Source organism: Macrobrachium rosenbergii, chromosome 44 (genome assembly GCF_040412425.1).
Source record: "Macrobrachium rosenbergii isolate ZJJX-2024 chromosome 44, ASM4041242v1, whole genome shotgun sequence".
In the NCBI taxonomy this organism is placed as follows: Eukaryota; Metazoa; Arthropoda; class Malacostraca; order Decapoda; family Palaemonidae; genus Macrobrachium; species Macrobrachium rosenbergii.
The window spans coordinates 31,385,570-31,397,398 of NC_089784.1; the positions used below are offsets into that span (position 1 = coordinate 31,385,570).

At 36.9% G+C, this 11,829-nt stretch overlaps 1 protein-coding gene across 1 annotated transcript in view; it reads right to left on the bottom strand.

The window, feature by feature from the left end:
- Positions 1-3,205, bottom strand: part of LOC136829500 (SAP30-binding protein) — a 458,698-nt gene extending 455,493 nt beyond the window's left edge. Inside the window, exon 1 of the mRNA XM_067088281.1 lies at positions 2,958-3,205. The gene's annotated coding sequence lies outside the window, so the exon portion shown is untranslated. The remainder of the gene's footprint in view (positions 1-2,957) is intronic.
- Between the last annotated feature and the right edge of the window lie 8,624 nt (positions 3,206-11,829).

The window sequence follows — 11,829 nt, forward strand, 5'->3', positions numbered from 1 at the left end:
AGAAGGTAATAAAGGAAGGTAATAATAAAAGTAAAAAATCATTATCAGAAATAATGAAAATATTCGTAATAAACTTTCAAATATAAAAATAACTAATAATGCCAACAGGAAAACTGTTTCTTGTCAGACTTGAATACAAAAACCTAGAATATGAACTAAGTAACTGGAGAAATGGCAAATAAATTCTCCGTGACCTTGAACTTGAAACAAATGACCTATGTCACGGATAAACGTGTCCAAGGCGACGATGAAACCATACAGAAAACTGGAAGCCAAAGCCACGAATACAAGCAGAACTCACACTTCTCTGACCCTGAACTAGGCCAAATGACCTCTGGTCTTATGGCAAGTTCGATACATATCTGACCTGTTGAACTGAATTGAATATAGAATTTTTGCCAAAGGCCAAGCACTGGGGCCTATGAAGTCATTCAGAGCTGAAAAGGAAATTGACAGTAAAAGGTTTGAAAGGTGTAACAAGAGGAAAACCTCGCAGTTGCACTATGAATCTATTGTTAGGAGAGAGTGGAAAGTAAGATGGAAGAGAGAGAATACGAAAGGAGGTACAGCAAAAGGAATGAAAGGGGTTGCAGCTAGGACCGAAGGAACGTTGCAAAGATCCTTAAGTAATGCCCATAGTGCACCGCATGAAGTGCACTGACGGCACTACCCCCTCTACGGGGCATATCTAACCTGTTCCTCAAACAACGTGCCAGATAATATCGAAATCTATGGACAGACAGATAGGCCTACACCAAGCAATCATTGCTTAGCACCGGCAAAATTTAGCAGTCTCTACAGTGCTTCAAAACGAGAATGGACTAAACGCTAACCAGTAAATCAGTAAAAGGTAATAATAGCCAAGGAAGAATTAATGTTTTGCAACACTGCAAACGCCAGTAGAAACCCCTACTTAAGTGCGTTGCATGAGGTCGTCAAACGAACGCTCTGTCTTCCCTTCCGCGTATTTTTGCTACCGTCCACATCGTGCATCACCGTCGCTCTCCTTACTACGTATTAATTACAGAATGTCATAAGCCCTCTATAAATTCGCTTGCCACATAAAATCATCAGCTCCTACCAAGTATGTAACACAACTGTGTCATATGAAATATTACACACACACACACACACAAACACATACACACAATAGTATTGGTCTAATTCATACACCACTCTCTCTAGCAAAAGTTTCCTATTGGTGTAATTTACAGTAGATTGATAGAATAACCTCGATTACGTGAAAATCTCTCTCTCTCTCTCTCTCTCTCTCTCTCTCTCTCTCTCTCTCTCTCTCTCTCTCTCAAACGCTTGTTTCAACAGTTTTTACTGTTAATATCTGAATATCCTAGCATTAAACACACTCATCCTTCTCCAAAATAAAAAAAAAAATTAATGACGAAAGCTCCTTCAAAATATAGCTTTTATGACTTGACAAATCTATTTCAGTTGTTAATATGAGCCAAATTTCTTTATTCAGCAATAAGCTGTTTCATGTATCCATCAATGCTGAATTTAAAAAAAAAAATGGGACCATTTCGTAGATCAAGATAAGGTGAGCAAGTCTTTACATGCTGTACACCTTAACTCGTACACAGGTACTGGTAACAAGCAGTAATTTCAATTGCGATGCTGCATACAACTCCCTATAATGTGGACGAACTCAAAATTGCGCTAATAAAAATGTGGGCTATTATATCACTGTCTGAAAAGTCTTAATTTTAGACACCTTTATGCATTTGACGTTGACTGGTCTGTAGGTCTAAAGTAATACGTCTCTGGAATTATAAGGTATATGGATTATCAATTATGGGAAAGATGACGAACGTACTGTAGAAGTGGCGTCTACGTGTCATGGTGTGGAAACAAATTTCCATGAGCAGAGTTGCTAGTTAGCTATTTTCATTTTTATAATTGTGTTGACCAGAAAGGTTATTACCATGCTAGTATACTGCCGTGCTCCTTAACTGAACTCCCGTTCCGTTACTTTTGGATTTACTCTTTTCAAAATTATTATAAATGCAGTGTTTTTATCACATAAGTCTGTGCCACTGGCGGGAGTGAACGCTGCAGAATGGCTGGTGCGCTCTAGCTTTACATGATCTATAAACCTGCGTCTCATTATTATTATTATTATTATTATTATTACATGACCATACGTGACTTGCCATTCCTGATCCTTGGAAAATTTAATCATTTGAATAAATTAGCTTAGTGTTTCAACTCAAACGGTTTAGGTTAGGATGCGTACGTTGCGTCTTAACCATAATCGTGATAGTTCCGGCTAGCAGACCCATTACCGTTACATATGAAGCATGAAAAATCAAGATATGTTTTTGTTGTATTAATCCGCTTCAACTGATTCAAATGTTTAGGCTTTTTAACTTTTCGTCATGGGAAATTGGCAAACCTATTTCGTCAACTTTCTGCGCTTACCACTTTGAATAACTGTTACTCATATTTTGAACGTGGTGTACATTACTTTATCAGCAATACTGTACAGATTTTTCAAGTTTTACGGAGGCGGAACACTTACAATTGAAAAACAAAAGTTCTGAAAACACCAAAATTACACTCGAGTATACAGAACACACACTACGCAGAGGGGATTAGAAATTAGGCCTAGGTCTACACGTCTACAATACGATAATTCTCTTTCATTTCTGTACCCTGACCTCACATAAGCAAATATTTCAACCACTGTGGAGTGTGCAGCTCACAATATACGTATACTGGTGAAAGTAGTACATTTTAAGTACATTGACCGTTAGGCCCACACGGTCAGGCTAGCAGTAACTAGTCAGGGCTATACATCCCAAGGAAACGTATCTGACAGTAAGAATTAAATAAAAAAAAAATATCTCTTCCTTGTTGAAAATGGTATTGAGGTTGACATTTGGTACGACTATGTACAAATGAAACGTTTAGTTAGCACACAAAACAAAAGTAATACTTACAGTTAGCTGAAGCTTTTGTCTCTGCCACTACTGCGCGCTTACGTCTGGTGGGAACTGAAACATTGGTGTGAGGCTAAACTGCATAAAATATGAAACTGGATAGCCGTAATCTTTGCGTTTCATTTAGATCTGTCCACTAATTATTGCTATCAAAATGACACCATACAGGCATACGCTACTGTACGATAAACTACGGTGATCCTAACACTGACCAGAACCAGTCACCCGCAGTACTAAGAAGTTACTGTTTCACAGACAACTCTTGTTACAGCACCTTGAGTGCAGGTCAGTACGACCGTTGAATCGCCGTTTTAGGTACGATAATCAACCACCAGATTAGGTTCTTTTGCATGCATTGAAAACACAACAGTATAAGAGTTGCAATGAAATCAATAATAAAAGCGAATGTCAATAGACAATGGCAAAATTAGAAGTTACAAGAAGCGTTTCTTACACAAATTATAGGGTTGTAATTTAGACGATAGTTGTGTCATTTACTCTTAAGAATTTAAATAGTCTAGGTGACTAATTTGCTGTATTCATTCCTTTGCGACAAAAGAGAAATCACGTGATTATGAAAACACTGCAATAAAAAAATATCAAGCTTTGACACTTCTGAATGACAAATATTCCAAGCCGCGAGCTATAAAAATGTAGTGGTATTCCCATTATGGAATCGTTCTTTTCCCAAGGTTTTGGGAGAACAACGATTCCATAATGGGAATACCACTTCTTATATTTGTCATGGAAAGACAAATATAAGAAGAATAAAAATGTCCATTGATTCTCTTGCAATCAATCTTGAATATTCTGGTAATGAGTCGCCCTTAAAATACAGCTGCAATTACATACACCGCATATATATATATATATATATATATATATATATATATATATATATATATATATATATATATATATATATATATATATATATATATATATATATATATATATATATATATATGTCAAGAATTGTCAAGTGAAGGATTGTGGGCCCTTTGCTTAGAAATGTCCTATAAAAGGCAGATAATCTTCTTTCCCTTAGGCCAACAGCCATTGCACCTTTTTACCTCGACTGAATTGTGGAAGATGAAAATATCTGCACCCCTCACTATCAAGCGTGGTGTGGAAGTCCGAAGTCACCAAGTGTGGGAAGGAGATGGTTTAATGAGAAAATGGATGAAATTTGGGCCAGGTTTAAGGACATGGAGGTGAGAGAATAGTAAATGAGGAGTTTGTAAAATACCATGAAAAGTCACAAGAACAGCAGGGAGTGTATATGAGTAGAGGAAGGAAGGGAGGAGGAGTAGGCCTATACTCTATTAAGTGGTGGGATAAGGAAATTAAAGTTTAGTGATGAACAAGGTGTTAGTTCACAGACAAGGGAAAGTAATTCAAAATATTTGTATCTTATATGTATTACATTCTTAACTTTTAAATAATTTAGGATTCAATCTGTTATACTGACGTTCTATTCGCGAGGTTGTTTTAGATATCGTTATATACGAAAGAAAATGTATTATAAAAATAGTAATAATATCGCTAACATGATCAATAACTTGACATATTATGACCCAAATTATTTGCTTGAAAACGGCAAATCTTTGCCGATTGGTTCAATATCCGAAGTTACAACGAGAAATCGTAGTTCCTGATAAAGTAACAAAGGAAGTACGTGCATTATTTTCGTTAATGAATTTCAGGGAAGCTGGCGGGTTAAGGCGAGAATGCATTACGCGAAATCAATAAATCAGTGTTTCGGAACGGAGAATGAATCTTGGGTCTAATGGTAGGCTAATGAATAACTTATATATGTGTGTGTATATACAGACATATGTATAAAAGTTAACTCCTATTGTAAATCGTGATTCATTTAGAGACAAACATTACACAAAAAAGGTCGTTTCTAACAAAACGAGTCTCTTCAAGTCGTCTTCTCTACAAACAAAGAATGGAAAGAGGGTACGACAACGCCTCTCCCTCCTCCTCCTTCCTATTCTTGAAGGAGGAACGAGATCGTCTCTCTCTCCTCGCCCTCCCTCCTCCTCCAACAAGGAAGAGATTGACTTTCTCCTCCCACCAACAGTGTTGATGAGGTTCTTGTCCAACCTAACAAAGGGTGTCGGTGGGGAAACTGAAGGGGGCTGTGTGAGGTTGTGCGCGTAAAGATTAACAAATAAGCGGGAAGAACTGGCTACCGCGGTGATAACTTGGGCGAGTAGGCGCGCTCCTATTGATATTTCATAAACTTCCCGCGGCCTGAAGCCACGCCAGCCGGGCTACGAACTCTCTCACTCTCTCTCTCCCTCTCTCACTCACTCCCTGCGACTCTCTCTCTCTCTCTTTTTCTCTTTCCCTCTGCTCCAGTCGCTCAGGAACCGTAATGGGATACTTGCAGGAACTCTTCGATGATGACGATCAACGTAAGGCATTCTCTCTCTCTCTCTCTCTTTCGGTGATGGGGTTGACCTCCACGATCATTCTTAGGCGCAATGCCGCCCTCGTGAAGGAAGTTTTCCGCCATGCTGTTGGCGATTATCGTACGACGTCATTCCTGTGACAAGGCGGTTTGCTAGTTTTTTTTTTTTACCATTAATTGTATATATGTTATTTAACATTTCCAGGTTAAATACAAACTAGAATCGTACAATAGTAGCATTTTTAGCTCCCGGGATTCGATAACAGAGGAAGCTGGTTCGTTTTAGGAAAAAGGTAACCAGATTCCTTTAGCTGGTCGTTTTATTGGTGGTGTTCCATGTAAGCGTAGACTCACAGCGCTCAGAGAGTAATGAAAATAATTAAGTTACTCTAAAATGTTGTGCGTTTTATTTAACGCACAAGGAAATATTCCAATACTAAAAAAGAAAAAGGGTTTTAGAAGAATGTCCGGTAGTCTACTTGTTCATATTGTTACAAAACATATACGTTTGTATGGGCATTCCTCTTCTACAATGGGGTTGGGGTGGTCGCGGTCGAATAGTTTCCACTTTATGATTTATTTTTTTTTAACATTCTGTGAGGTTTGTCGTCGTTTTTATGACCATATTAAAGAAATTCAAACATACACACAAAGACTAAAACGCTCGTTTGGGTATTTCCGATAGGCCTAGAGCTTTTTGTCACCCAGCCGCCTTTGCTGTGAAGTTCAAACCGCCATCCTGGTTTCTTGTTTTATTTATGCAGTAATGAAATGAGTTTATTGTTTTCAGAAACCAAATCAAACTTATTCCACCTTTGACCTAGACACCTCACTACGACAGGAAAGAAACCTTCAATTCCATTTTCCACTTTTGACACTTCACTTAAAGCAGTGAATTAAGTAGGCGTAGGTAGTCCTAGTATGGTTTGCAATCATTGAGGAAGTTGACATGGCACTAGCGACCTCATTCTGAAATATCTGTTGAGAACCGATGGTACACTTACGTAGGAGCCTGTCTGAAAGTTATTGGTTTAACCTTCCTTACAAGTAAACATATTGAAATGAAATTCTCAAGACCACTTGGATGAGAAATTTAAGAATCTAGCGTACACAGGCCTACGTAAAGTATACACAGAAAACTACTTTTATCAAGGTAGAATTATAGTTAAAATTAATACAGTGCTGATCTGCACTAGTGGCTCCTCTGACCATAATACTTTATTAAACTTCAATTATTAATTTTATTAGTATTAAGTAATTCTTGATTATACTATTTTTCATTATTGGTGTTATTCAATTTGAACGTTATTCATGGCTCTAAAGAATAGGCGTCAGTATGCAAGAATGTTAGGCCTACTTCTCGTGGGGGTAGGCGGGGGCTATTAGCAAGTTATTTTCCTAATACAAATGAACTAATTTAGAAACACAATCGGACAGAGAGAGAGAGAGAGAGAGAGAGAGAGAGAGAGAGAGAGTCATCACGATCCATCACCGTCAACTGCAGCACCATCATTCGATCTCTCTTTCAAGAACCGAGCGGTTGATTATGCAACAACAATCGAACCCATTCGATTCGAAGAGTGTCAACAAAGAGCTGTGATTATCATGCTTGAATTGTAACGTATCCTGGATAATTATACCTACCGGAGGAGAACGACGCCCTTTGTGCCTTAACAGGTCTCCCGACGCAGTATCACTTCGCCGCTCTTATCCTTCGGAAAACACACGGCACAGACCTTCCCTTTCTTCGACTGACGAAGGCTCTTGGAAAGGTTCGCCGAAAAAACTTTGCACATATGGTTACTTCCTCCCCCCCTCCCCCCCCTTCGATAAATCCATCTGGGTTTTTGTCTCTCCTTCATCAGTGACAGTAAATTTCCTATTGACGGTTTAACATGGAAGTTAATAATTACTGAATGGTCGTCGTAAAACCATGGACGAAAATAAGCCTCTCAGCATGCAAGCTATTCTTTGCACTAGACCGATAAATCGTTTATGACACGTAAAACGAGTTCGCCCATTTCTGTAAAACTAGCACTAGACCAATAAATCGTCTTTGAAACGTAAAACGAATAAAAACATACAAATTTGCACGTACCATTTCTACAATACTAGCGCTAGACCAATGTACCGTTTATTATATGTAAAAAGAATCAAAACATACAAATCCACATGTACTCTTTTTACACAACAAGCAAACGCATTATACTGTATATGAAAAGCAACCCTCAAACGTGAACGGTCCTTTAAAATAAGGTAAGCCAAGTCGCAGGGGAAAGGAACCTCGAAAATAAACAAAACTCGACGGAAACGGACGAAACGTCTTCGCTAGTCTTAGGTGCCAATTAGTGGTTTTATGGCATATTTGCCAAGTTAACTCCCGCGATAGCTTAACCAATGAAAACACCAATTAGCGGTCAGCAGAACGGGATCGGTTTACTCCGTTTCTAACAGATAATTCAGTCATATTCTACTTTTTTCCTCTCTCTCTCTCTCTTTCATCCTCATCACTGCTTATTCAACAGTGATGAAGATGCTGCAATAAACATTTTGATATTTAGTTGGAAATGTGTTTATTGTAAATAATTCCTTTCGCGCGCTTAAGTGTTTGAAGTTTAACGGGTTTCCTGAATGTTCCTCGCGACGTCTAGACCGAGTCCTTGCCAAAATAGGATAGACAAGGTTGTTTTAATTTAAGTAGGTTTCTGTATGCTTGGTAAGTACCGTCTACTAATCTTGACAATTTTATAAAGCAAAAGTTTATACACTGCATATATATAATGTATATATATATAATGTGTGTGTATAATTAACTGCAATATGTAATATACTATATATATATATATATATATATATATATATATATATATATATATATATATATATATATATATGTGTGTGTGTGTGTGTGTGTGTGTGTGTGTGTGTGTGTGTGTTAATCTTAGCAACACCAAAGCATAGTTACCAGTCCTTGAAAAACTACCAACAATCGTCCTTACCAGTTGTACGAACAGAACTAAAAAATAAGCGTCTAAATAACTACAAAATATAAACAACTACAAAACGGCCTCGGGCAACAGCAAAGGGCCGGGCAGTCCTTTGCCTTCAGGCAGGTACAAATGAAGAAGTCGGCTTGAAATACGGCGCCGAGTAAGTTAAACCTGTCATGCAAGGGACACAGGAATGAGAGGCATTTGTCCTTTTTATAATGTCAATGAATATAAAAGACACTTTTGACACTTTTTCTACTCTCTAAAATTTTACAGAGTAAATACAGAAGTGCTTTTAGGATTCTGTAAAAGAAAACTATTGAGATGGATATTTGTCCGTTGGCACTTTTTCTGTCCGCCCTTAGATCTTAAAAACCACTGAGGCTAGAAGGCTGCAAATTGGTATGTTGATCATTCACCCTCCAATCATCAAACATACCAAATTGCAGCCCTCTAGCCTCAGTAGTTTTTTTTTACTTTATTTAAGGTTAAAATTAGCCATGATCGTGTGTCTGGCACCACTATAGGTGCCAACAACTCAGGCCACCGGCCGTGGCTGAAAGTTTCACGGGCCTCAGAAAGTTTCATGGGCCGTGGCTAAGAGTTTCATACAGCATTATACGCTGTACAGAAAACTCGTTTCTTCGGCTCATTTTATGTTTTTTTTTTTTACACTGATGCAGACAACAGGACAGGTCAAAAAGTATACCTTGTTTAACCAGACCACTGAGCTGATTAACAGCTCTCCTAGGGCTGGCCCGAAGGATTAGACCAATTGGTTACCTAGCAACGGGGCCTACAGCTTATTGTGGAATCCGAACCACATTATAGCGAGAAATGAATTTCTATCACCAGAAATACATTCCTCTAATTCTTCATTGGCCGGCCGGAGACGCGAACTCGGGCTCAGCAGAGTGCTAGCCGAGAACTATATCAACCCGTCCAACGAGGAACTATGGGATGGGTCAATTTTGTTCTCTTGCAATCTCGATGAAAATAAAGACACTTTTGACAACTCTTTTATCTCTTTTTTACATTTTACAGAGTAAACACAGAAATGGTTTTTTCTTTACATTTGTCCTTTTCATAATGTCAGTGAATATGAAGACAGTTTTTTACGTTTTACAAAGTAAATATACAGTAGACTTTGTTTTACACCAGTGCACAATTACATGGGGTTTTGGTTTTCAATAAAAATAACAAAAAACTTCTTATTTTTCACAATGATGCAGAATCATGGCTATTTTTAGTTTTCAATAAAAATAACAAAAATCGCTTATTTTTTACAGATGCAAAATCATGGAGGTTATTCGCTTTTAATAAATATTAAAATAACACTTTTTTTTTACACTTTGTTGCAGAATCATGGGTTTTTTGGTTTCTAATAAAAATAAAAGCCAATGACTTACACTGTGATGCAGAATTATGAGGATTTTTGGTTTTTAATAAAATAAAAAAAACACTTTTTTTTACACTATGATGCAGAATCATGGTGGATTTTTGGGCTTTAATAAAAATTTTAAAAAAATTCCTTTTTTACACTGTGAAGCAGAATCATGGTGGTTTTTGGGCTTTAATAACAATAAAACAAAATTTCCTTTTTACACGATGATGCAGAATCATGGAGTTTTTGGTGTTTAGCAAATATAATGATATTATATATATATATATATATATATATATATATATATATACATATATATATATATATATATATATATATATATATATATATACTTGTATATATATATATATATATATATATATATATATATATATATATATATATATATATATATATATATATATATATATATATATATATATATATATATATATATATATATATATATATATATATATAGAGATAGAGAGAGAGAGAGAGAGAGAGAGAGAGAGAGAGAGAGAGAGAGAGAGAGAGAGAGAGAGAGAGATCAGTAACTGAGCAGAAAGACGGACTCAATCAGCTATGAGGCTAGCAAAATTAAGAGTATAATTCATTTAACGGAATTCTTGCAATTTAAACTAAACATAATGAAATCTACGATCACATAAGAAAGAACAAATTTTCTATTAATTAACAGACCTTTTGCTCTGAAACTGATAACTTTTACGTTAGATAAACAATAACAAAAAAAAGGACAAACACACAAAAACTAAAACAGGCGCATGCGCGTTGTTATTCGAAATTCCTCCTTTCTCACTGTTTCTTTGGTCACGTGATTCGTATCAGCTATCTGGGTATTTTTCATTTACCATTTGCTGGAATGTTTACATGAAGTTTACATTAGGAGCAGTTGAATGTATATTTGTATAACATATGCATGTATATAAACATACACATAATATTATATATATACAGTATATATATATATATATATATATATATATATATATATATATATATATATATATATATATATATATATATATATATATATATATATATATATCATCCAAAAAAGTAACACGATTTAACACTCGGCTACGATGATAAACATGTATCTATTACAGCTCCAGTAAACATTTCTGAATTCGACAGATTATATGCCTTCATTACCACAGGAGTGGGGACAAACATATATCCTCCTTGACGGTCAGGTGGATAACGTTACCTCGTCTTAAAACACCGGTTTTCGGTCTCGAATTTCTTCGTTTGGTTCTTCATTTGGATCATCTTAGGCTTTGTAACAAATGTCTGGAGAGAAAGAGAAACAAAATAGAGGTCATACACACATACGTAAATAACATCACAGAAGTACAAGCACATGCAGTGAATGTACTGTTTCAATCACACGCCTGTGATTGACACTGAGACTCATTCACAAACGATGCTTCTTTAAATTCTTGGAAGCACATTTCACTGGTACAGAACGGGACTGAAGCACACTTCAAGGCATGAAAGCACACTTCACTGGCACTGAATGGTACTGAAGCACACTTCAAGGCATGGAAGCACACTTCAGCGGTACTGAAGCACAATCCAAGACATGGAAACACACTTCAGCGGTACTGGAGCACACTTCACTGGTTCAGCTACTGAACAATGACATGGAAGCACACACTTCACTGGTACTGAATGGCACTGAAGCACACTTCAATGGTACTGAATGGTACTGAAGCACACTTCAAGGCATGAAAGCATACTTCACTGGCACTGAAGCACACTTCAAGACACGGAAGCACATTTCAATGGTACTGAATGGTATTGAAGCGCATTTCAAGACATGGAAGCACACTTCATTGGTACTGAATAGTACAGAAGCACACTTCAAGGCATGGAAGCATACTTCACTGGTACAAAATGGGACTGAAGTACACTTCAAGGCATGTAAGCACACTTCAATGGTACTGAATAGTGCTAAAACACACTTCAAGACATGGAAGCACACTTCATTGGTACTAAAGCACACTTCAAGGCATGGGAGCACACTTCACTGGTACCAAAGCACACTGCAAG